This window comes from Pezoporus occidentalis, unplaced genomic scaffold (genome assembly GCF_034315485.1).
Source record: "Pezoporus occidentalis ecotype Australia unplaced genomic scaffold, CSIRO_AGI_Poc_V1 ctg2, whole genome shotgun sequence".
Lineage (NCBI taxonomy): Eukaryota > Metazoa > Chordata > Aves > Psittaciformes > Psittacidae > Pezoporus > Pezoporus occidentalis.
Genome location: NW_026913855.1, coordinates 15,104,279 through 15,131,600, shown reverse-complemented (window position 1 = coordinate 15,131,600; position 27,322 = coordinate 15,104,279). Strand labels below are relative to the sequence as shown.

Below are 27,322 nucleotides of genomic sequence, written 5' to 3'. Positions count from 1 at the left end.
TAACCCCTCTTGGATCCTTGGGACTTTTCCCTTTCATCTGTATTCCTAATCCATGTGCCTGTTCCTTAGCATTGATATAGCTACCCATGAATACACACTCAAATTGTATACACAAAGAAATGCAGATCGGATCAGCTTTACTGCAAGCCCCGCAGAGACAAGCCCAGCTAGTCTCTTCCAGTGCTATAAAGTTTGCAGAGCTGCTTTAAATATCTCTCTTCTTCAGAACACAGATTGGCTTGGCGAGGTGGTATATACACATTACTCTGTATACTGTGTATGTGTGAACATATGTTTGATAGCTAGATCGCTCTATTCCAATACATGGAACCGCGTATACACTTGTTCTTTTAAAACCTCACTGCTGCTGCCTTTAGCATAGGTTCCCTCCAGGAATCTCAGGCCCCTCTGCCCCTCGCACCTCCAAGAAGGTTTTTCTCCAGCCATCAGCAAGACTTTGCAGCTGGCTCCAGAGCAGAGAGCAACGATGCTGCAAGCATCAGCCAGAGGGGGCTGCGAGAGTGTGTTGTGAGATCCGACAGCCTTCAAGGGCTCAGGCTGCCGACTGTGCTAGAGGCTTTTCTCGCTTGCGTAAATCATTTCTTGAAATAATAATGCTTAAAATAGTTCATCAAGTCTCCAGGTTTCTCACTTTTTGATGCACACAGAATTAGGCAGCACGGATTGAAGATGTACATCTGCACACCGGCTGCCTATTAGGGCCAGATACCTGTGTCTGGGGCTATACACAAAATGCAGTCAGATTCTGATGCTACCAAACTCAAAGGGACGGTGCCGTGCATTTGTTCGCCAAATCACCATCACCTACAGTTTGTTAGCGTGGTCTCTGTCATTCAGTGTTTTCTTATCCAGCTAGATGTTAACAGTAAAGAAAAGGGCCAGACTTCTTGGGATAATGCATTTGATGGTGATAAAAATGTTTCCATGGAGCTTTTACAGCAAAACAAAAATTGCTGCCCTTTATCTGATGTGCACACATTTCATACTTGCAATATGTCTAAAGTGATTTTATGACTAAATCCTGGGAAAAATGCAAAGAATGCTTGGCTAGAAGCATACTTTTCCAGTAAAAACACAACATGGCTTATTAACTGCAGCACTTGGAAGAGGCTATTCAACATGAAGTGAATTTTTTTTTTTTAGCTCAAGACCGAAAACATGTGTTCAGATATACGTTTTCTTTGGCTTCAGGCACCAATTTGACTGACTACATTAGCAGGGTCTCCAAGCCCTTTTAGTGTACACTAGCTTCAGTACAAATGAAGTGGTATTCTATTAAACATGCCAGGGTACTCCCGCTGAAAGCAAGGTTAAAACCTCCTGACTTTTTCAGAATATATTAAGCGGAAAATAATGGAAACAAAAAGCTGCATTAGGTACCTCGTTAAGATTTTTGTAGCTGCTGATCAGCAACCTTGTTATGGCAACAGTTTTCAAAGTCACTGCAAGAAATGTTAATTGTGGCGATGGTGGGGTGGGGACGATGCACAATGAACTGCGGGAGCAGTACTATTAGTGTTACCCTGAGAACAGATTATGCCATTTTCATTCTATCTTTGAATTCTGGTGGGTGTAGGGTGATGTGACTCTGAATGATGTCAGATTACCCAGCCTACATTTTTCTTGGAAAGAAGCTCCCTCCTCCACTTCTCTAGCAGGAGGGCTTATAAATACTGAGTTTAGGAAATCTCAGCTTCATCAGACTCTGAAACGATCCCCACGCTATCTGGGATTTCTTTAATCGGACAACTGGAAGGCGTACGCTTCTTGAATACCTGGAAACACCAGAATATGCTCCCTTAGGCTTGTGAAATGGTGAGAACCGATAACAAGGGGTGGTTTTCTGGACTAATCCCCAGGAAACAGGACTTCACTCTCCCCAGTGTGGGCTGCAATCCAGCCGATCTTGGGCACATTTGTAAGTGGGTCACAATGTCATTCCTCTTCTCTCCCATTAAAATACTAATTGTAAAAGCTTTTGTCTCTTATCTGCAGCTAACAAACTGGCAACACTGCACAAAGGGGAAGAGTGCAACTTAGTCCAACATGCCTAAAGGGTACACTATCTCCATATCATGCATGGATTTGCACACCTTTGCTTCCCACTCCCTTCCCAGGTCTATCACAGAAAGCCATGAAGTGGAGGGGTGCAGTGGGGCTAGCCCCCACCACACCAGCCAGGGCTGCATATGCATCATCAGGCACTAACCCTTGGTTGTGCAGCACCCAGCCATCTCCCAAGATGTACCATTAAATATAAAAAGAGCAAGCAAATTTTCACCCTCCCTGTGCCAACACACACACACACATGGAGGCTGCAGCCTGGGTAGCCAAACTATGAGGATTACTCAGTTTACATTTGAGACATATATTTATCTTTACAAAGATAAAAGATCTTAAACCCCAGTCAAGGGGAACACATTCTCCCTCCTCTCAATCCTGAGGTGTTTTTCCCAACAATGCAGACAGCTCATGCCAGCACTGGCTCTGCTCAACCAGATGATTTTTTTTCCTTTCCTATCAGGAGGCTGCAGACCGTGCATCTGTGCAAGATTAGGACAGATACTTCTATTACCCCTTTTTGTTGTGCTGTCACAGGTGGGGAGGCAGAGAGATGCTGGTCTGGTACAGTCAACCACAATATACCCAGGGCCTGACATTTCTCCCCACTGTGGCAGCGCATATGAGGGTGGGCATCCTCCTTGTTCTCCACCTTCTGTATCAGGGAGCAGCTCCAGTAACACACTCAAGCCAGTATTAACCATCTGGCAACAGACCCAAAGCATCGAGCCCACAAAGAAAACAAACATCAAACTCTGCTTATTTCCACGGCTGATGAACTAAAGCAGGACAGAGACAGGGTAAATTACAAAGATTATCTCCTTTCATGCGAAAATCATTTGCACAACACTACTCTCCTCTTCATATCACATCAAGCAAACTCCCAGTGATACTAAAAGGGGCATGGAGATCTGCTTATGCCAGACCTGTGAGATGGTGCCTATATTAATCATTTCACCTCCAGCATTTTAAGTGTTGAAAAAGACCTCTCTCACAATGAAAAAAGGAACTGCACATGCCACATTCAGAAGCATTTGTTTGTTTTGTGGAAATAAATGCACAAACTCAATTATTCTTTTTCCTACAGAAAAATACAATGCAGTGTTCTTTTTTCCCTTGGGTTAAGACAAAAAAGAAAAAAAACACCTCCACATCCAAAATCCAGAATTTTAAAACCTTTTTAAATGTCTTTCCAACATGCACTGAAGCTTTAAAAATCAATTCTGAAACTTGTTGAAAAAGGAAAAGTAATTTTCAGGTTCGACAACTCTTCCCGCACACACACACCCTTACATAAGCACTCATGTGCAAACTTTTCTATTAGAAAAGTCAGGCATACAGGGAAAGAAGTCTGTCCCCAGGTATGCACAGAAATCCCAGACACACTGCTGGAAGATGGAAAGATGGAGCAGCCTTTAGTATATAACTGTGCCAGGAAACACAGAACTCCTCTGCTCTTCTGACAAATCTGAATATTTAAATGTGAGGGGAAAGTAAGAGTAACACCATCTTCTTTGAGATAACTCTGCTGCTACAAGTGTGTTTTTCTGGCTACAGATGTGCTAAAGTGTATGCGTGTAAAAGGCAAAGACTTTTTATGATACACTGAAACACGCATTTTTATTTATCACAAGACCAGCGAGCAGGGTTTTTCCTCTGCTGAATAATTTCACCCCTGGCTCTCTCCCCTCTGCTTCTTACATTTCTGCTTCTCCTATAACCTTTTGGTGCCTACTCTTTACTCCCGAAATACAGTTACTGTTGAAGCATTTACATCTCATCCAAGATGCTTGTCTCACACTTGGTACACCTGATGAGTCCTAACGGGAGCTGCTGCCATGTAAGGCTGATTAGCGCTACACTTAGTGCCACCTCATCTGTACCAGGGTCCCATTTACCTTTACAGTTACAACTCAGACTCGCTGATACGCTGTCCGCAAATGTCAGGCTGAGCTCTGAGTTGTCTGTTGCTCACTTCCTCTGCCTCTTAAATCTGCGAGGGAATCTCTAAGACAATATTCTGCTGACCTAGTGCAATTTTTCTGGTGCTTCTTAATTTTTTTGTGCTTACCCTGATCTGTAAAACAGCACTTTGTACATTATGGTTTGTTAGTGAAACATATGCATTTTTTCTCCAAGCACCTTTCTTGCTGCTTTATTCCTCTCTATTTTGAGCAACTTTCAGGTGAGAACAATGTCAGACTGACAGCTCTGAAGACCAAGGTATTTCAGGGAGAGAGCCCAAGCACAATTCCTTTCTTTTATCAAAAGCTAAAGGCAAGCTCTCTGTCTTCTTTGCTGTACTCTAAGAAACTGCACCCTCTTTCAGTCTGCCTTAATCACTGAAAAGTCCCTGTTCACCAAACCAATGTGCTGGGCAGGTACATGACCAAACTTGTCAACACAAATCCATTTGAAAGACCAGGACTCAAATCCCCAAATTCCCAACCGAGAGGGATGAGTTATACTGATGTAGGGGCTGCTCTCCACTGCTATACAGTCCCATATCTCTGCAGATGATGAACAGAGACAGTCTCAGACAATGTGCCTGTGCAGGAAGACTTCAGCAGAAAGCTGCAGGGAGTCTGGAAATACAACCTCCTGCTGCTGGAGGCTGTATTGGAGGGCCAAGTGAAGCCTTCCCAGCTGTCAGTGCAAGCAGTTGCACCAGCAGAAGGTCCCTGGCTGAATCGTGCCCACACAGCCAAAACAGTCAGTAAGAGTTGAGCACCTTGTTTCTCACTCTCCCTGTGGGAGAAGGAGGAGGACAACTCTTCATTTAGCCCTTGAAGAGGAAAAAAATGGGATCTTGTCCTTCCATTCTGCTGTCAGTGGTGCTCAATGCTAAAATCCTCATCTGATTTCTTCGGGAGAAGAAGGTGGCACTAAAGGAGGAAGACGGGCAGCAGTAACAGGAAGCTACCACCCAGAAACCCTCCCATCCCACTTGGCACTTAAATGACTTCTCCATCTAAGAAACTATTTTCACTGAACAAATAAAAGTATTGCCATACCCTAAAACATTCACTAGCTCAAAAATTATCAGGCTGGCTTCTGAAGAGAAAGTTAAGCGTGTGTCACAGAAATGTTGTACCATGCCCGCTGTAATGGCTGCTGAAGAAGGCAGCACTGCAGTTGAGTCATTAGGTTAAAATTAGTTTACCATGGGATGGGAGAGACAGGCATTTCATAGATTATTCTGTTGTGGTTTAACCCCAGCAATAACTAAGCACCACACAGTCACTTGCTCACTCCATCCCAGTGGGATGGGGGAGAGAACTAGAAGGATAAAAGTGAGGAAACTTGTGGGTTAAGATAAAGACAGTTTAATAGGTAAAGCAGAAGCTGCATGTACAAGCAAAGCAATTCAAAGAATTCATTCACCGCTTCCCATCATGTGGCAGGTGTTCAGCCATCTCCAGGAAAGCAGGGCTCCATCATACCTAACGGCTACTTAGGAAGACAAACACCATCACTCTAAATGTTCTCCCTTCCTTCTTCTCCACCCAGCTTCATACGCTGAGCATGACACCATATGGTACGGAATATCCCTTTGCTCAGTTGGGGTCAGCTGTCCTGGCTGTGTCACCTCCCAGCTGCTTGTGCACCCACAGCCTGCTCACTGGTGGGGTGGTGTGAGGAGCAGAAAAGGCCTTGGCTCTGCGCAAGTACTGTTCAGCAGTAACAAGAACATCCCTGTGTTATCACCACTGTTTTCAGTACAAATGCAAAACATCACCCCACACCAGCTACTTTGAAAAAAATTATCCTAGCCAAAATGTAAGGACAGACAGGCCTGTTTAAAAACTACCTCAGAATCTGAGCCTAGCAGGACTACTCACAGAAAACCACAAAATAATATAAGGAGGATCATATTTTCTGTTGAATTCTACAAGACTTAGCACAAAGACATCTGTCTCTGTCCTTCACCACTGCTGCAATTCACCTGCTTCCTGACTGTATTACAAATTTAGAAAACCCAAAGAACACCTCACAAACAGCTAAAAAATAAAAAAACCTGCTACTTTTCTCCCAGATCTGGAACGTAGACTTTAGCTCAAAAGGCTCCCAACCATTTCTGAACCATTTTTGTTTTCTACAGGCATACACTTAGGAAGATACAATGCTGTCTGAGAGATGACCCCAACTGCTCCTTGAAAAAGGCTTACAAACAATGAAAACAACAAAAGCACATTAGCAAGCAGAAGCATGGCTCTTTATTTGCAGGCATTACCCAGTGTCAATAAACACTGATAAAAAAATGAGCATATCAGGCAACTAAAGCCCAGTGTATTGTTATGTGACAAAAAAAAAACCTTTAAAACCTCAATTTTCAGGCCAAAACCTATTTTGGGACTGTTGAAAGCCGCCAACTAGCCAGCAGCCAACTAAGATGTGCACGGTGACCAACTGCTACATTGGTTCACCAACATCCATCACATAAATTGATTAAATAGAGTCTGCATCAATCATTTAATATAGGAGAAATAAAGCCATTGTAATAGAATATAGCTTGCAGGATCAATACTTCCTGCTACGGGAATAAATGTTTCGACAACACCTTGACATGTATTTCTCTCCAGTACCTCATCCATGTTCTGCTACTTAGGTGAGAGAGGGAAATTGTTAACCTTGCTTTTCAGAGACTCTGAAATCCTGTGACATCTAAGCCTGTAGGGAGCCACACAAATCCTCTTCCCCAGTCAGGGGGCTCTTGGAGAGAGAAAACAGTACTGAAACACCAGGCAGCTACAGATGCAGGATGCTGCCAGCCTGGTCTGCATGCCACAATGGAGTTCTGCATTGGGAACACGGTGCAGGAGCATGGTCCCGCTCTCCCACCATTCTCAACACAAAATATCTGAGGATGCAACCCATGCAAGCTTCAGGTGAAAAGCATCTCAGCGTTGGACTTTTCTCTCTAAAATTTCATAGCATGAACTTGACCTGAAGGAAATGAAAGGAAGGAGGCAATGAGTTTATGTCCTCAGGTTATGCAAGAGCAGCAAAGAGAATACAGGATCAGCAATCCAAAGCTCCACCACCACAGCAGTGTGGGGAGGGAAAGGTAAACATTTCCTTTCCATGCTGTTCCTTTAAAGAGAACCTAATGGTATGGAAAACTATGGTGGATATGGTGCTGCAAACATAAGTAACTTAAAAACTCCACTGGCTCCTCATTTTCATCATACACATTGTAGCTTTCTAGCTTATTATCCAAAAAAAAACCCCAAAGAGACATAAATGTGGAGACCAAGCCCCTACACGAAAAGTGGAATTTAAGAACTTATGACTTGCTTGGCTACAGCAGAAAAGTGAATGAGTAAAACAGGCCTATTCTGCTCCGTCATTCTCACTCGTAATGGCTGTACAAAGCTTGCCAACAGCTCTTCCTCAGCCTTTGAGAACAGCCGAGGAGGCTGTTCCAAGTGAAGTATAAAAAAGTTTATCACTAGGTAGTTTTACAGTAAAGCAACTTCTGCTCTCTTTTGTTAGCCTTTAATCTGTGTTTGTTTGGTTTTTTTTTAAATAGGTACAACAAGCAGGGACAGTTACAGGGCAGAAAGCTGAACAGGGAGGGATTTTTGTGTTTCCACAAGGAAATCCCTATTCAAATGCATGCTAAAATACAGCACTCTTAGAAATCCCCCTGCGATTTCCAGCCATTGTCAGTGTTGGTACCACCTACAGATAACAGAGGGAGGAAGGGGGGGATGCCTCAAAGGTGATGTTCGGACCTTTCCCCTGCACAGGACCTTTCCTTTGCCATATTCAGGAGCTCTGCCTTTGTTCAGTCTAGTTCAAATGGCTCGAGTGATGTGGCTTCCACCCCTTCCCACCAGAGATTGTTCCACATTCTAACAGAATTTACTAGCTGGAAGTTTTTCTGGATTTCAGCCTGCATTTTCTGCACTGACTTTTATCCCATTACTCCTAGTCATACTGCCTGGACCACCCAAAACAATTCTTCTCCAGATTTGGATATTTATACTCCTTGGGTGCAGGACTGGTAGTTTTAACATCACCCTGTTTCTTCCCTCACTTTATCTCTCATTCAGACAAACCACATGTATTTAATTCTTAATCCTTCTTCTCTTCTCTAGTCCATTAATCACTTTTGTTGCAGCTGTCTGAATTCCCTGCAATTTGCCAAAGTCCTTCTGGTAATGAAAGACCCACATGCGTATGAACTTTGTATCTCCTAAAGCTCTGTCTGATAAAAGACACAGACTAGTACACATGCACACAGAAACACAGCAGACGTTTTCCAAATTTGTTCTTTTTATAGAAAGAGCTTAGTTTCTTTCAGGCAGGAAGCAAAAGGCATTTGTCTTTTTAAGTCCCTTAACAGAGGTGGAAAAGTAACATACCATACTTCTTTTTTTTCAGATAAGAAACTGCCTGACTCCCAACTGTTTTCCACAATTGCTCATTCTGCCTTGCAAAAGCAGTGTATTTATCAATGCCTTTATCTTCCAGGAAGAGTGCTTTAAGGAAGCCCATGTGGAAACTTCATGTTCTAGTTTTCAGAAATTCTTTGACTCACCTTCAGAAACAGATCAGTGAGCTGCTTAACAGTACCCTACACCTGCCTCTATCTCTCTCCTGCTTCCTTTTTGTTATAAAAACTGGTAGGGATGCAGATATGAACAGAGAACCCAAATTCGGCATTCCCCTTCCTTAGGATATTAGGATTAGGAAGTTCCTTAGAACTTCACGTTGCTGATGAGAAACAAAATAATGTAGAGAAGGGAAAATCTCTTTTAGGGTCCAGGGTAAAACTCCTGCCACCCTGATGCGGAAGTGCATCTTTGCTCCACCAGAAACTGTGCTGATATTGATCTCTGTGCAGCTACTACCTTCTCCCAAAATGGGCCTTTAAATATAATATATACTTTAGTATGTTGAATCCTGAATACTTGTAAGGCAATTCAGTAACTACCAACCATTGTGGAAGATTAACTTCCCAGCTTCAGTTTGGTGCCAGATATATAATAAAGAGCTTGATTTTGCAGACAGATAAGTACATGCGACTTCAAGTTCTACTTAACTGGAGCAAGAATAGGAAAAAAAACAAAGGAAAAGAGCACATACAACATGCAAATGCACTTTAAACTGAACACTCACTCACTGCAAGGCAGGGCAGAGGGAGAAAAGTCCTTGCAGGTTGATGCCACTTACCTATAGGCAACTTCTCTCCTCTAGCAAGACAACTATGGGTATCTAGCACTAGAAGTCATTTTATTCCTTGCAAACATTTAGGATATTTTCATAGCAATAAAGTTGCAAACAACAAAAAAACATGTTCAAATAGCCACTGAAAACCTGTTTCCCTTTCCTAGTCTTAATCTGTATGCTTACACTATCCAACATGCATTTTTATTCAGAAGTTAAATAAGTCACCCAAAACTCTTCTTTACTCTCTCTTTTCATACCAACAAATCATGTACATACAAATATCCTGAGCATAAAGAGAAACTCTTAAAGTCATTATGACATTATTTGTACCCTGAAGCGAGTCATAATTTGTATGCACCCTGCCAAGTTCTTTCTGTCAAAGCTAAAGTAATTATTAGGAAGTATGAAAGCAGGTGTCACTTCTGGCAAGTTGTAAGATGGCTTTATATTCTCAGTTGCAATGGGATAAAAATGATCCCTAAAAAGAGCATAGCAGGCTATTACTTTACATCCAGTATATATGTGACACATAACAGTTGTCGCCTGTATTTTTTTTTTCTTCTTTGGTATTTTAATTAAAGATTCAAACTCCTAAAAGACAAAACCTAAAAATATGTGCAAAATCAATCCCATTTTGCATAATTTCTATTTAGTTTCATAACCAACTGTCAAGCCATCTGACCCTCATTTGCATGTGCTATAAGGCAGCCAGCCGAGCTCGCTTCCACCACAGCGAGACACATACTCTGTCCCTGCTCACTCCCACGTATGAACCTCCGGCTTCTTGGACGAATCTCTGCTACAGCATTTCAGGACAGAGGGGACAGTGATTGTTATGATTACAGGACCCAAACTTTTCCAACTTGGGTGCCTAAATTTAAACGCCTAACTCCATCTTTAGGCATCTGAATTAGCTGCTAGCATTTCAAAGGTGCCAGGCACCCAGCATCTCCTACTTGTTTCTGTTCAACTTGCCAAAAAGAACATCTGCTTTTAATTAATTCATTGAGAGCTGCAGGTACGCAGGACCTTTGAAAGCCATCCCACTTACTTCAGCCCCTAAATATAAATCCAGGTGCCTACCTCTAGGCAGTAAACTTTAAAAATGCTGAAAAAGAAAAATATAGCCTTATTAAGTAAATATTAGAAAAAACACTTGCAGATATACTCAAGGCCTTTGGAGTCTTTTTCCATACTTGCCATATGACGTGATGTGAAAGAAAGTAGATCTGATTTTGTTGTAAAGTAGCATTTCATGCTGTAACTGGAGTACCTACATTGCTAATAATTAACGTAATTATAATAAGGCAAGGCATTCAGAGAAACTTTCTTCAAAAGCTGCTCCTCTTCCTTCGATAAGTAACCAAGCAAACCAACCCCCCAAAGTGGTTGTATTTATGCTAAGAGTTTAGGGAAATTGCAAATTTACTAGTGTATTTATTATGCAAGTTTATTTTATTTTTTCTTTCATTCAGCCAGACACCCACATTCTTGACAGTGTAGAACTTGAAAAGATTTTTTTTGTTGTTTTTAATTTAAAAACTGCAAACGGAAGAAAAATACAGGCTACCACCTGCCTCTGCAAATCTTTCGCGTGAGCATTTGTGCTTCTGAGCACGAAGCAACTGACTACCCTGTAAAGAATAATATTCTAACACAGCAGCAATATTCCACCCTACAGTAGGGCACTGTCTAAAAAGACAACATGATAATGCATGTATGCACGTACGTAAAATGCAGTCCTGCATCTGGGACCAGGATACCATGCTGCAAGACCAAGAGATGCTCTCCCAAGGGCTGCCCAGAGAACCTCCTGACTCTGGAAAGGAGCACTGCCCACTGGTGTCAATGGAGAAACTCACAGGTCAGGGGCTGCACTATTTTTAAGCAGTATTTGCCAGGTAAGTTTATGCAATTATGTGTATATGTTGTGAGTGTGCAGGATCACATCTAAGCTTTGGATTAAAAAAAAAAAATCACAGGGTGCACACAACATGCAGTTAGTTTGTACCTCTGTGGGACAAAAAGGCTGGTATTTGCAAGACTTAAATCTGCACAGCTTCAGACACTGTACTATGGCTCCAAATGAGGCACGAAAGCCTCAGAACAAAGAAAAAAAATAATCATTATTACTGTTACTATTTTATTTAAAAAAAAACAAAACAAAAAACACCGCCAACAAACCCAACAAATTGCCTCAGACTGCAAGCAGGGAAAGGAAAGGGAAAAGAAAGCGGAAAGCAGAAAGGAAAAATATGCCTGGGCAATCCACGAAGATACTTATGGAAGTTCTGCATAAAGGCTTATGTAACCACAAGGAGTAGGCCAGTCCTCCACAAAGGCCTGGTGTCCACCTGTCCTGCCTGCAGCATCCTGAAGAAGCTGCAGTTTGCTTCATCAAGTAAGCTGTTACCCTTGCTGTCATTTCAACACCCACCGCAAGTCCGGCTGGCACCATGACCACGTGGGCCACCACTTCCCTGCCGCGCTGCATCCCCAGAGCCGGTGCGTGCGAACTCTCTGCAGCTGGGGTGGCACTACAGATTTGTCCTGTCCTGCTGATCTTCTGTTTGCAAATGCCGTGTCTTGCTTCTCATGCGCGGCCCACTCACAGGAACGCAGGTGACCACCATCACCTCCTCAATTATAGGAGACCCAGCAGGCTGCAACTGAGCTCACTTTGAGATCGTGCTGAGGCAGGCTTATCCCTGCACTTGGTCCAGCAGCACGTTGAAAATAGGCTTTTAATCCTTGCAGACAGGCAGTTGTTCCCCCCACCCACTGGTAGCAGCCACATCTTGCTACTAGTCGCATCAAGGCAGGGAAGAAACGCCAGAGCTAATGCCCAGGCATCACAGCCGCAAGGAAACCTGACCTGGTGAAGCAGTCAAAGCCATTTCCACCAGCATACAGAGCAGACGCCCATTCTGCTCCTCTTCATGCTGCTTCCTGGTGCCTCCTGTGGTGCACAAGGGAATGGAAGCTGGGTACAAAGGCTATCTATCTACTACACTCCCTGTGCTCACTGCAACAGGATCTGCCTTGCACACTCACCCTGCCCTTCCCGCAAGTGACCTGCCAGAAACATAGGTTACAGGGATGGTTTAGGGGAAGAGAGACTGATGTTTCCTTGATACACTTAGCAACTGCCTGACATGGTGCATGTGCAAGGTGTGGAAGGAGGGGTCCATCTCACTGTCAGGGATACTTCTTCCCCTTACTACAGTTTGGACCTACGGCTGCAGCCCTTATGCTTCACAGGGACTGCAGTACAGCACAATCAGATACTCTGCAACCTTACCAAATAACCACTTTATGGGTATGCACGCATGCCAGACAAAGCAACAAGAGCTGCAGATTGCCCACCTCATGCAGGAGGAGGCGGCTGGGATGCCGGGCAGCTGCTCTGCCCCGTCTCCTCTCCACCACCGAGAGCCAGGTTGCTCCTCCTCACACACCGCTCTGCAGCCTCCAGCACAGCTCTGTCCAGAGACCAGCAGAGGGACCAGCAGCTCCCACCTGGGTGACTTTTGGGGGAGACAGCGGCGCTCCAGCTTCACGTAGGAAGGTTGGAGAGCAGCCCCCTACCTTCACCCTGCTCCCACCACGGCTCGCTCTGGCTCTGGGAGCTGGCTGGGAACAACTCTATTTGCTTTTCTTGGACATTCCCAAACTGAGGAGGGAAAAAAAACAACAACAACAACAAAAACACGCAAAAAAAAAAAAAAAAGGCAGCAAAGCAACAGGAAGAAGCTGGAACAGGGAAAGCCCTCACATACTTAATTGTCTTACATATTGCTTGGGGGAGCATTAGGCACAACAAGCCATCACCCACTGAAGTAGGTCTCTGCTATGTGTCACAGGGCTGCACTACACTTCATCAGGAGCATTGACTGGACGTTGGCAGGAGACAGGTCACTGCTGTTCCTCCCGCTCCACCCCGGTTTTGATTTCATCAAAACATTCTCCTCGCATTGCTTTGGTTATCTCTTAGAAGGGGAAATATTCTTTTAGTGCACAAGACAGAATGATACTTTTAGGACTTAACAGGAAAGCTTTTACACAAAACAAATGTGCTTCTGGTATGAAGCTTCGCTGCCAAATGCCTGGATGAAGCATGCAAGACCAAACACATGCATACCTCCTCAGCCCCACATCAGAGAGAAACACACTGTCCGTGGGATGTGCTAATGCAAACCCGTGTGCTCTGTGTCCTGGCAGCGCAGGCTCAGAGCGGCAGTTCCTTCTGCTGGCTTCCAAGGACCGGTAATTCTGTCTGGGAGGCAACAGGACTCTGAAACAAGGTCTTGCACATTATTCCCAAATGGTTTTCTCGATGAAAAGTCTCCACACCATGTGACGGAACAAGCGAATGTTTCTACAACTGTCCCACTGAAAGGTTACTGGGAGGATGTGTCACTCCTGTGAGATGAGGCTGATGGCAAAAGCCCAGCTACATGGGGATGGGGTGTGCCATTAAAAGCAACAAGGCAGTGCTCAGATTTGATTTACTTTAGGGAAAGTGTTCTCCAGTGAGGTTTGAGATGGGAAACAGGGCTGCATTTTGTAGGCGGAGAAGCAGCAAGCCTTTTGGAAGAAGCATTGATACCTGCAACTGAAATAAACCTAGCTACAAGCTGGTGAGGCTGATTTGAAAGCCTCAACACCTAAAGCACAGACACCTAAGTGTGCTCTTCTAGACACTCGTGCCAGTGCTGCTTCCCCAGGTTCTCATGCCACAGCCTTGCAACTGAAACTCCTGTGTTTTGCACTACAGTATTCTGTCATGCAAGGGACAGCCACAAGAAACACTGCACAGAGACTGGGGAGCATCACTCATCTTCCTTCTGGTGCCAGCAGGTAACAGCAGAGAGCTGCTGACAGAATAAGGACATTGCCCTCACTGAGGGCATTCCCAAGGGAGTATGCAAAAAAAATCACAGACGCGACCCTATTTTCCCCACACCTTATTACCCCCAAAACACTCTGAGTAGCTGCTTTTGAAGGGGCTAATCCACCCACTGCAGTATTTCTGGCAGACTCACAAAATCCCACACTATTCTGATACCATTTTCTTGCTAAAACCAGCTACCAAATGAAACTATACATTTGGTGCTTTAACAAAAAAAAAAAAAAATAGAAAAAAAGGCCAAATCTACTAGTTGTTATTAGTAGTGAAGCAGTGAACATGAAACTGACGGCGTGCGGTGCGAGAACAGAGCTGATCGCTGCACACAGACTCCCTGCAGACAGAGGTTTGAACAACCCGTTCTGCCGCCTGCCACCAAGAATTTGCCTTCTTGTATGTTGCAATTTACACAGATGTTCGCATAATTCCTTGCATATGGACAGCAAACAGAGCATTCATTTCAAGAATGACGTGACTGTCTATGTGGTAAGGATAAGAAGGGAAAACTTTCAACATGCATCCAATGATATAGCTAAATGAGAAGCCAAACTCTTCCTAAATGCACTCCAAGGACTTCTCATGAAGTCAATGACAAAATTCAGACGAGACTTCATAGCACTATTTCTTCCTCTCATTTTAAAAAAACTCGAATTACACTCAGGCATCTTACAATGAGATTCAGGAGCACAAAACGTATCAGGGCACCACAGTATTCATGCACCACTGCAAAACATTAACTAAACTTGCTCTGAAAAATGTTTTAACTATTTATAGAGAAGCCAAGGGGGGAGGGGAGAGAAGAAGACGCTTCCTAGGCTTTTTTTTCTTTTTTTTTTTTTTTCTTGGCAGACTTTATCTGAAAGCAGCCAAACTCCCTTCTGCTTCTGTAAGACAAACTAACAGAGCAGTGGGTGTGCTGAGGTCACAGGAAGAGAGTACTCAAGCTTGTGCTTAATTCTGGGACAGCCTTGTACCAGGTGCTTTGTCCAAAAACTACTGAATTCCTTCAGGACAGATGCCAGCCCCAAGCCTACTGCAGGTTAGCAGCTGACATTTCATTCACTTCCAAGTGATGCAGGATCACAGCATAGGAACTGAAAAATACCCAGGGCTTCTTCGGGGTGCCCACTGCCTCACAGAACAGAGCTGTCACACTGCACTGATGAACTGGGAAGGGATGCTGGAGGAAAATCACCCTTGTGACAAGTAAAGCATATACAGAAACTTGTATTTGGTTCATTTTCAGAGCAGAAAAGATAACAAATCTGTGTCCAAATAAATGGCTGGAGAGAACATGCAGCATGTGAAGGCCCATGCCAAAAAAATCCCAATTGATTGGATTTATTTTTATTTGATTTTTTTTTTTTTTTTAACATACTGAATGAATTCCTGAAAATAAGCAAGTTATATACAGAAAAAAGCAGTTAAGGTCATTTCAGAGGTACTTTCCAGCAACACTTAAAAAGCATGCATGTCTCTCCAATATAAAACAGACTGCAAAGGGCTCTGAGAGTCAATTTGCACACTGTTCTCCCTAAAATAGCATTATTATCACCAGGAATCTCAAGTAAGATCCCACCTTCCTTCTCAGCTGGGCAAAACAACAGGTCTCAAGAGCTGCCATTGGTTCAATGAACTCAAACGCTGTGAAACTGCATCGTCAGCTGCTTGTAACACGTAGCCCTCCTCTGTATATTCCTCTAATGACCTGAACACCCAGGGCACAAGAATTCTACTTCAGCTCCTTGTCCTGACATTTTCTTAACCAAAGAGTAATACAGGAATAAGTAAGACAGCAGAAGGGAGTCACTTTGGAAAGTTGAGCAGCACCAAACAAAACTGCTAGCCTTCTTTTGGTAAGGCAAAAGATTTGTTTAATACTTTTTCCTCCTACTAGATGTATTTACTCTTAAAAATCTATTTCCGCTGTCACTATTTATTGCTGCACATTACTCAGTGGTTCTGAGAAACTGCATGGAAAATCACAGCGTTACGCTTGTTAAATTGACCCTACAGGGCCATACCACCAGTGTATGCATCATCCCAAGAGGCAAGCCTGCCAAGGCCATGCTGTGCATATCATCACTAAACGCAAGGCAAAATGCAAATCTGGCTGTATCACAGTTCATTTGCATAGCTCTCCATCGGTTTTGCACAACCTTTTTACAAAATGCCAATTTACTTCACTTCCCTACAGCTTATTACCACTGTGAGGTACTTAGAGCTTTTATGCAAGGCAGATTTAGTAGTTAAAACATTAAAAGGCGTAATTAAACGCCTTTTGGAAATAGAACATACCCTTCAACATGACAACATAAGGCGCAGGACTCTGGGATACAGAAATGTTAATGTCCCTTCGCAAAGGTGCAGACCCCTCTCTCTCACATGCCTGAGAGCAGCACAGCTTTTTCTGTTTTTTTTTAATCTGATCTGCAAAAGCAGAAATATTTGCTTGCAAACTATGAAGGGCCTGAATCCAGTTACTGAGTACACATTTCACTCACATTGATATCAGAATGGATGGCTGCCAGTTTGGTGTCTTGGCTGGCGTTCAAACACGCTGATTGCTGAGTCTCCTTGGATTTCATGATTTAAAAAAAAAAAAAAAGGAGGAAAAAAAAACACCAGCTTGAACACGAAACAAAAAACACTCCACAAACATTTCTGAGATGCTACTGGGCTCATTTTCTCCCTCTCCTCTTTTGTAAGCTCAGTCTCCAGAAGCAAACACTTACAAGCAACACTCTCTGTCAAGACAAGCAGCTAGGGAGTTTGGACTTCATCTGCAAAGCTATGATACAATGAACGTAAGATCATTCCTAGCCCAGCAATTTTCACACGTGTACCAGGGGCCAGCCCCCATTCAAGTCAGCAACAGAGGAAGGGATCTGTTTACACTTCCATATCTTGACAAAAGAAAAAAAAAAAAGAGGAAGAAAAGAAAAGCTTGAAATGTTCTGAGACTTATGTCACAGACAGGTATCACAGAATGGAAAGGCTGTTTGCCTTACACAAACCTATTTTTTTACCTCTTTTTTCCTCACTACTTACTACCCAAATCCACCAGGTTGAAAGGAAAGCCAAGAGCTCCTTGAAGCCCCCCTGCTCCCAAATACTTCATCTTGGAGCGCATTACTTGACGTGGCTGGCATGCTGCATGAGCCCTGCTTTCTCTGGCACGGCAGCAGACGCTGTAGATCAGGCCACTTAGACATTTCAATTGAACTTGACAGGTGTTTGTTAATAGGCTCTACAATACATTTGGGAAGGGCTGCCTGGAATTGTAAAATGGTTTATTATGACAGTTTAATAAGCCCAGGGCAGACAGCTCAGTGCATTATTTTCTAAGTCCGTAAATGTAAGTGACCAAAATCTGAACTGTCAAAAGTTCCATCTGAACTGGACAAAATCTGAACACATATAACGTATAGCTAACCCAATTAATGGCAAATGCATTTATATAGTATCTGCGTGTACAACTGGACCTGATCCTGTCAGGTCAGTCTGGGAATCTCTCCGCTCCTTGAAGGATCAGTCCTTCATTTATTACCACAATTCACAGAAATCAGGTATATCTATTCAGTGATAACTGCTTGGGCTAATTATTAGAAAATCCAATTTTTGCTAATTTGCCTGAGGGGAGGGGAGCATTAGAATGAACTTGATACATTTATTTAACTTTTTACAGTATTATTCTTATTTAAAATTTATGATGGCATTGTGCCCAGAGGCCCCAGTCAGGATCAGGATCCCACTGTGCTCAGTGTCCCGCTGCATGTGCCTGAGTATCTTCCCAGCATAATTTTGAGGCAAAGGCCCCGTCCCAGCAAACTGTTATGCAAGTGCTTGCCCCAAAGACTGGGAGCAAGGCCGTGGAAATTAAAAGCCCATTAGTCTTGCTGAAGTGAAGCAGGTACATTAAGCCACCACATCCTACCCATGCACTTGCAGCCCACACCAACAAGGCTCCTATTTCAGAAGAAAGTGACAGCTAAGTCACTTTTGGTTTTACCATTAAACACATAGACACAAACTTTCCTTTCTATCTACTACTGCCTTTTCTTGCTTCTGTTTTATAAATGGGACCATTATCAGGTGAATGAAAAAAATCATGTGTGGGGTGAAAGGCCTCAGAAGAGAGAGAAGACGCATGTCAGTAACTGATCTGGGGAACTGTCAAAATCTCAGCTTTTATTTTAGATGCACAATATGAAACACAATCTTTCCCTCCAGAGAACTTTGGGGAATATCTACCTGAGAAAAGTACCTACCTGTTCCACCTGCCTCCATTTCTGGGCATACAAATGCCAACCCTGAAAGACCACCACCTGAATGATCACAAACACTCACTGTCCTTGAATAAGTTGGCCTTCTTTTTATACCCAAGGAAGCCCAACCTCATTAAACAACTGTCAGACAGTATTATCAATATTATCTTATTAATCAATATAACCAATTCAAATATTTTACAGTATTTAATCAAAAGTAGAAAAAATGGAAGCATTCCTAAGTTAGGGCCTTAAAAGTAAACTCTTCACAGTACTGGCTGTACTGACATAAGGTACACAAAAGAAGGAATGGTGCCTCCAGGAGTCATTAGAAAACCATCAGAATAAGAAAATATTAAAAGTCCATCTCTTCCTCTGCCTCTTTGATGGTGTTTTAGAAACAAGCCATACATATTCATTATACTTGCTCAGGCTAAGGAGCACCACTCAAAAGTCAGCGTGGACTAACTTTCAAGAAGCTTCAGAGGCTCCTCAGCTTAGGGCCAGGGGAGATGTTAGCAACGTGCTTCACTCCCTGATCTTCCCCACACCCCAAAAAGAGACAGGATATATATTTTCTCTATAAGCAGAGAGAAAATGGCAACATCAGAAAAACAGTCACCTGAGTGAGCTGTCCTAACAACCTCATTTCAGCACAGCATTTCAAGAAGGGTGAAGACAGGCAAACTCACCTTTAAGGCTGCTCCTCCACAGCTGTGCCCAAACATCACATACACTTTGGAGAAAATTTTAACCCCAAACTCACTCACTTGTGGAGCAGATGGAGTAATGACTTTTCCAGAACTGCAACATTTTATTTCAAAAGGTAAGCTTGGTTACCTTCTACTTTCCTCTGCTGCTTTTTCTGCTGCAGTTCACTGGAGCTGTTTTAAGGTTCCACTGAATATGTCAAGCCTTTTACATGCCACTGCAACCTTGCAGCACAAAGTGACATGGAAGCAGATGAAAGAAAAGGAAACCGTCATTTAGCCACACACAAATTCTGTATATTTTGCATATCACTCCTAACGGGGCTAGCAAGCCACACCAAAAAGACTTCTATTTGGGAAGAAAGTGACATTTGAGTCACTTTTGTTTTTAACATTAGATACGGGGACATCAAATATCACCTCTTGCCTAATACCTCCTTTTCTTGGTTCCATCTTATGAACAGGGTGCATGTTTCTGTGGTCCTTTAGAGCACTGCCTGCTTGCCTCAGCACCATGACATTTTCTGTATCTGCAGACAGTCCCATAACTGATGGAGTATGTAAGATGCCACCCATGGCTCTGCTGAGCTGCCATCCTAGCAGGATGTGGTACCACTCTGGTTTTAATACCAGAAAGTTAGAAAAGGAACAGGCCATGAAATGCTGTTTCTGCTGCCAGCAGAAAGCACTGGGTTTGCTTGCTGCTACCCACCTCCCTTCCACACTATCATTTTCTGCTGAAGAACATGTACCTGAACTCTGCCGGGTTTTGCCCTGGGGTGCGTGCTTTGCCCATGCTAGCCCCATGAGTGAGACACCTTAGTTAGATTATGCAGTGAGATGAACTACTTGGAAGGGAAAATTTAGTCCTTTTTAACCTCTTACTCCTAATAGTTGGCTCCATTCTTTTTAAATCCCAAAATAACAACATCCATTCTTTGACAACAGGCTTTTATCAGGTTTTAAAAAATATTAAAATCAAACTAACCTGCTTACTTCAAAGCCATGCTCTCATAATTCTAGCTGGCACATCATGAACAAAATGGTCTTTAACTAACCTCAAACAGTCATCTGGAGAAAAACAACATATTTTCCCATGTCATCACCACTATAGCACATACTAACCACAACTATTCAGCCTGTCAATTTTCAGTTTACATTATGATAACTTTACCTAAAAGCATTTTGTGGTTCAAAAACAGCAAGTGCAATGCCAAGGAAACATTTGCAGAACTGACGAGCACAGCAGCTCTGGTGTGAGGAATATGTTTTCTGCAGAATGGAAAGCAAAGTAAAAAGAGATTTTACTGGGGACAATGGACTGCTCAGAAACTCCAGGTTGGCTTAATCCCACAGTCTAATCATGGTAAATTGTGAAGAAGAGGCTTAGTTTGGTCCTCAGGAAGTGAATTTTCCATGAAAATCTCCAAGAACCGTGATGAATGTTAAAAGGAAAACATGAATCTTTTTTACTTGCATCAGCATCTCCACTTCCACACACTGGAAGGTTTTTTACAACCTCTGAGCATTTATGAGACGTAAAAATGTAGATATTCCTGGAAGTCTGAAGAGGGAACTATGTCAGAGGCACAAAAGCTATGCATTTAAAAAGGACGTTAGCAAACACACTTTCAACCATTCACAAGGAATCAAGCATTACACAGTCTTCAGTTACTTTCCTTATTTTAAGGATGACAAAGGCAAACACCTCATTAACAAAGCACTGTGATTCAAATTCTGTACTAAAACTCCCTCAACTTGGACAACCGTACACCCACACTCAGGCTTCAAAAATATTCTCATGCTACAAAGCTGCCTGTGTCATCACTCTAGAAGCAAACAAGTCACTGCATCACACCCCAGTGATCCAAGGAGAGGATGGTTGTGATTGGAAGACTTTAGCTGGATGCTTAGGTAGAGACACCAAACCGAGCAAAAAACCCTAAACCAAATGAAAACAAACAAAAACCCCTTGAGAAACCTAGGAAACCACTCTGCAGCCAATGCTATTACTCTCTTCTTTGTACTGCTTTGCCTGAAGCTGGGCCACAGTGGTACCATGCTGTTTTCCATAATAAATTTATTGGTAGCTTTGCCTTTGTGGGCTGCAAGAACAGCCTGAGACACTTTGCTTCGACTGCACCTTCCCTGGCCCTTCTCCTCAGCATCACTGTGACTTCCTACGGCAAAGGTTAGACACACTGGGGCAGCTTTACTCCTGCGGAGGAATGAATTTCCTCCCCCTGGTTTTGATGGGAGACACACTGAAGATGATGTGCCATCCCCAAGGACATGAGAATCAAAATGAGAATCAAAAGTCAAAGGGCTGCTTCTCCACACACTGTTCTACTCTCCTCACTCTTTATGAATTAGGAAGGATGTGTGTTCCCATGGGTTCTTTCTGGACAAACCTTCTGCCTGGAAGAAAGAGGGAAATTGTAAGAAAGGGGCAAGGATGGGGGAAATGGGTAGGAGCCCTGCAACTGAGCTTGCATTTATTCCAAAAGTGAGTGGTTATCTGACTGCAGCGCCTCACACCCAAGACTTAACAGTCTGAGACACAAGTTTGAGCAGATCTTCCATGATCTCACAGTGAGTCTGAGGTAGACTGCATCCAGTGCTCGCAAAATACACAGCTGCATTGCTCCACTGCTCTGACAGTGATTTATGTCAATGAATGTAAAGCTGCTAATACGCACTGAGCTCCTATTCCAGGTGCCAAAGCCATGCTCTGCACAAAGCGGGACTGTGTAGTGCCCAGGCACAGCTTGCTATTAGCTGTATTTTCTCTCTGTCTCATGGAAGCTTTAGGAAAGCCACAAGGAGAAAACCAGTAGCATTGCAAATTGTGTCCAACCACTCAATCAATAAACTAACCTCAGTTTGTTTTTTTTTTTCATGCAAGTGTTGCAACTCAGCAGCTCTACTATGGGATCCCAGAAAGAATGGGACTTTCTTACTTTAGCAAGAACAACTGCATACTATGTTAACTACTGAAAATCTCTGTGTACAGCAGAAAATATTTAGAGTCAACAGACTGAAAAGCAAGGCTGCTGGATTTTTTGTTTGATTTTACAGCATGTTTGACGTTTTCAAAATAAGATTTAAGGAGATGTAGTATCAGATTTGAAATCTTACTTCTCTGTTGAATCTTTCATTACTTTCAGGCTGTGCAATCTGCTTTAGTTGGATTTTTTTTTTAATATAAAAAAACATGTTTCACAGTTGAGGCTTTCTGATGTTCACAGTACTTAAACATGTAGAGCCAACAGTGGAGCCAACTGAAATTAAAGGGATAAAGGGGTGCTAAAATGGTGAATGTGCCTCAAGTGTTTACCTGAACAGGAATGAGATGTAAGTATGTGATCAGATGTCCCTAAAATAGGTCTTTCTTGTCTAATAATAAGCACGAATCACAGTATACCTTGTATCAAAGGACAGCAAAAGCTGTGTCTTGAGGAGAAAGACTAAGCAGAGAAGAACTGGAAGCCTCTGGGCATAAGATGCGATTGTTTCATTAGAAAGAAGATTAACACACAGAGGCCAAGGATAAAGTTGAAACCCAAAAGGAATGAGTCAGGGAAGTTGTTCCAGATGGCAGAACCACGTGGGATGTGACTCCACTATCTACTGTGGAAATAAAAAGGAAGAAATGAAAACTTGCTGTTGAAAGAGCATATAGGACTAAAAGGAAAATAAGAAAGAACTGAGAGCAGTAGAAGGAAATTCAAGGCAGAGTGGTGAAAAAAGGCCTTCAGAAATTCTGAAGTGCAGCAACACCACTTCACCACTCAGCCAGTCAAAAAAGGCTCAGTCACTTTACTCTGGAGAAACCTGAAAATCTCAGTATCATTGTCTGTCCAAGGCACATTCCCCCTCCTTTGGGGTTTGACATATCATGTGGACAGCTTCTCAGGAGCATCTCCCAGCAGGTACTGAAGGCACAGATGACTTGCAGTAACCCATTACTGCAGATGGAGTCTTGAGATTAAGATTAATGGGAAATTTTAAGAAGTGAAAATTAGGCTAAATACAAGATTTATTAACAACTCCTTAAGGGAAGTGGAGGAAGCCATGAGTTTCAGACCCCAGGAACTTAAAAGGGCAAAACACTCAAAAATGCACTACAAGGAAATGTCCCATCTTGTCAGAAAAATGGATGTGGCATGATCTACATAAATAGGTCTTCTGCACCACTTCAGTGCAAACAGGAGGTATGTGAAAATAAACCAAAAAGACTAATAAAGTATGAGCTCATAGACAAAACCTGAAACTACTCTAGTCACCTTCCCTTTGATTCAAAGATGGGATTTTCAGCCAGAAGTTAGAGGTCTTCTTAGACTAGTTAGTCCATTCATTGCACAACAGCCCAGGCTACTATCCGCAAAAGGAGTGCAAAGGAAGGTTTTTATTCAGGAGCCAGTGCACACCATCTCCAAAACCTCCATTCTCCTTCACACATACATACACAGGCACATTATGACCTCTTTGGTTTGGAGAGTCTTTTTATTACTATTTAAGTATTCAAACGCCTACCCAAATTGGGCTTTGACCAAGGCCTACAAACCTAATTGCACAACAGTAATAATAATGTCTGATATTAGAGTTTCTTATTAAAATGGTAGAGAAGTACACATCAAACATATAAATAATCCCTGAAAAATAATTTCAGAGACATGTCTGATCTTGACTTTCCGTACTGAAGGCCTAACCTAAAGTCTATGAAGTCAGTAAAAAAGACTCGGAGACTTCAAAGCTGACTTTAGGCTACAGTATGATGCTTTCCAGTCATGTTCCTTCCCAGTCATGTCTTCTCCATTTCAAAGCAACTGAACTTTAAACCTACCTAAACTAACATTTTGAAAACGACTGACCTGAAGATAGTTCAAGAGTCTTGGTATTCATATGATTATTCCTGCAGAAGCCACAGAACCTGTGATCAGCTGGCTACTTGTTCACCTGTCCCTTCTTCTCAGTGAAAGGATGCTTATATAAATATCCCTTAAAAAAAAAAGAAATCAATTTGCAAATCTCTTCTCTCTTGCAAAGTACAGACTTATTCTTCAAGACACAAGATGAATGTGATTGCTTTAAACTATCTTGGCTTTATCTGGGTGCATAAGTGAGACATCTAACTGCTACAACCAAGTACGTCAGCATGCCAGACAGAAACCAGTGGTAAAAACCAGGCTGCAACTCTTGCATATCTTTCATGCTTATTCTTTCAGCCTTGAGGATGTTTTCTTAGTTAGTCAACTTTCAATCTATCTATTGTATATACAGTACCATTTAAAAAGAGCACTCAAGCGTAGAGGATAAACATGTGCCCCCACTGAGTTAATAAATACAAGGTAATAAATTTACATCCCTGTGAATATTACTACTACCGTGTAGCTGCCTTCAATGTACAAAGCAATACAAAACCAAATTGATGTGCCAGATAAGTGAGAGGCCCTATGCAGAAAAAGGCCAATGCTCTGGAGGCACAAACAGAGCTGTACAAGGGAGAAATTCAGCAGTCACTGAAAACAGGACCTGACAGACATTACATGTGCATAATGAGGACAATAAGAGAAATTCTCCGTAAGAATGGGCAGGCTCTTCCACTTGGAATACATGGGGAGAAGTCCCACAGTTACAGGAAAAGAATTTTTTCTAAATTTGCATTTACTGCTAATTGTGAGCAACATGGAGGGGAAAGAGTGCAAGAGCTTTGCCAGGAAAGATTCAGAATTCTTCACAGCAGAGGAACCCAGCTCTGCCCAGGAGAGGACTGAAAACACCCCAGGAACATAAGGAAGGCATGTTCAGAGCAGCCAGAAACAAAACCACCGGCAGGATCTCAAGCAACAAATTCAGTCAAAGCCCTCCTAATAACATGTTCCATTCTACCCAACAGAGAGCAGGATTTGCACTCTGCATCTCTGCTGTCCCTCTGAATGTACCCATCTCTGTACATCATCTTCCCTCTGGCACCCTCCAACAGCTCAGCCTTGCTCCACATCCTGCCAAGCTGGCATCAGGCCAAGGACTGCCAAATCCCACCGGACGCAGTGGAGGGACTCACTGCCAGCCACTGCTAAAGACTGTTATCAAGAGCAGAGCTTGGCTTGTCCCTTCCTCCTCAGTGTCAGCACTCACTCATGCCTGTCACATTCCCTGCCTGTTGAGGTCAGCAATAACAAAAAAAATTTAGGAATTTAATTGTCTTTGAGACTTCTACTTCCTGCTGGATTTGGTGGGAATTAGCCAAGATAATATTATGGAAGTGGGGAAATGGGGATGGACAAGCAGACAGACAGACATCATCACCACAACCACATACACCTCACTTCCTTGGAATCCAGGCTAAAAACACCCAGGCTCTGGAGCAGAAATACTCATGAAAACATGCCATAATGCCTTACCAAAGAGTGATATAAGTATCATTATCTCCATTTTATGGCTGCAGTACTGACTGGTCATGACATGCCTCAAGTCACCCATCAGATAGCTTTTCTTTCTGGCTCTGCCACCATCTCTCCTGATTGTAAGTCAGTGCTGTACCACTGGAGTCATCCCAAAAACTGCAGGCTGCACAAGAGGAAAGGGCTGCAGGAGTCAGTACATGAATATCTCAACACCGGCTAGTCCCTCTGCAGATGGGAAGTGAAAAATTTTAAAGGTATAATAGAACCCAAGAAATGCAATTCTCCTTCCAAAAGGCAACACCTGCCTCTACCAGGTTCAGTGAACTAGGCATCATAGATGCATTTCATGACCAGGCAGCACAGGACAAGACTGACTGCAACCAGCATACATGCAGAGGTGATTGCTTAAATTAAGAAACAAGTCAGAACCAAACTAGAAACCCAGAGAAAGCTGAGCAAGGGAGAAGGTGGGATTTGAACTCCAGTTTACCCATCAGGCATATTCTCAAATTCTCAGGGGACCCACTCTAGGAAACACATAATATTTCCATAGTGCTTCAAATCTAGCCATGCTTAGCACTATACAGCCAAACCTTACCAAGGCAAAATTCTTCCCATTCTCCTTTGTTGCCTTCACATGTGAAAGGATAAAGTAATCAGCAATGGGTCAGGAATCGTTTAAATTATTCCTTATTTATTAAAGCAATGCAATTTCACTTGTCTTATCTCTTAGGTTTCAAATTTTGGGTATCAGAATTATCTCTTACCAAGGGAAGAATGTTCCTATCATTGTAAGTTGAATCTAAAGAAATCAGAAAATAAGAAGACAGGAATTATGAAATTTACTTTTTAATGCAAGAAATGGTATGAAAGAGCAGCATGAATTGCCATTTTATTTCTCTAATTACATATCCTCCTCTGTATCTCCTCCTTTCTTATTGTTTTCAGGTAAAGATCAAGTATACAATTTCTCCCCTGCTCCACCACAAAACAGAAGGCAAGCAACGAGCCCAGGAACACTTGACCTCTGCCATCAGTTTCCTACCTGCTGTCAGCCTGTTTGACATCAGCCTCAGACTGGATACCACAAGCTTTCCCACACTGCTGCTATTACTAGTCCTAAGATTGGTGGTCCACACAGATAATTACATTTGTAGTGACAAACACCACCTGAAATCAAAGTTTTTGCAGTGTTTGTTTTGAGCTGCCGCATAGCTACCACTACAAGTTATTGCATATTAATTCAATGTCTAAAAAAGTACCACATGGTGACATCAGGACACAGCACTGCCCTCATTCTGTGACTACCTTCATCAAGGTACCAAATTCTCCTTCCCGGTACACCTTTGAGCTACATTAAATCAAGTGAAATGATGCTGTTAGAATGGAAAGACTTTCAAGAATGCAGTGATTTGATACACAGGAATGGTTCCCCAAATGAGTTCTCCTCAAACTCTGCTACAAGTATGACCATAGTGTCCGCTCTAATCAAGTGGGTAGGCTGGATGAGAGCCATGTGTAGCATCTTCAAGTGTCAAATACTGTTTAGATAAGGCACTGGTCTGACTAAGAGCCATAAAGAAAGCCTCCTACAGTCTCCATTCCACTAAGACAGTTTACAGACAAACAATCATCAATCTGAAACTCCACGTCCCCCACACCATCCTCACCAAAACAAAATGGAAAGACAGAAAAAACCACAGAACTGAAGAGATGCTTTAATATGATAAATGTTTTCTACACCAAATCACTTGGGTTTTCCAG

General features: G+C 42.7%; 1 protein-coding gene across 7 annotated transcripts in view; it reads right to left on the bottom strand.

Annotated features, from left to right (window-relative positions):
- Positions 1–27,322, bottom strand: part of ATXN1 (ataxin 1) — a 227,068-nt gene that overhangs the window by 55,832 nt on the left and 143,914 nt on the right. The window contains exon 6 of one of the 7 annotated variants that reach the window (XR_009964649.1): positions 12,675–12,934. The exons of the other annotated variants lie outside the window; for them this stretch is intronic. The gene's annotated coding sequence lies outside the window, so the exon portion shown is untranslated. Of the gene's footprint in view, positions 1–12,674; positions 12,935–27,322 lie in introns of those variants that run through there. 7 annotated transcript variants of the gene reach the window in all.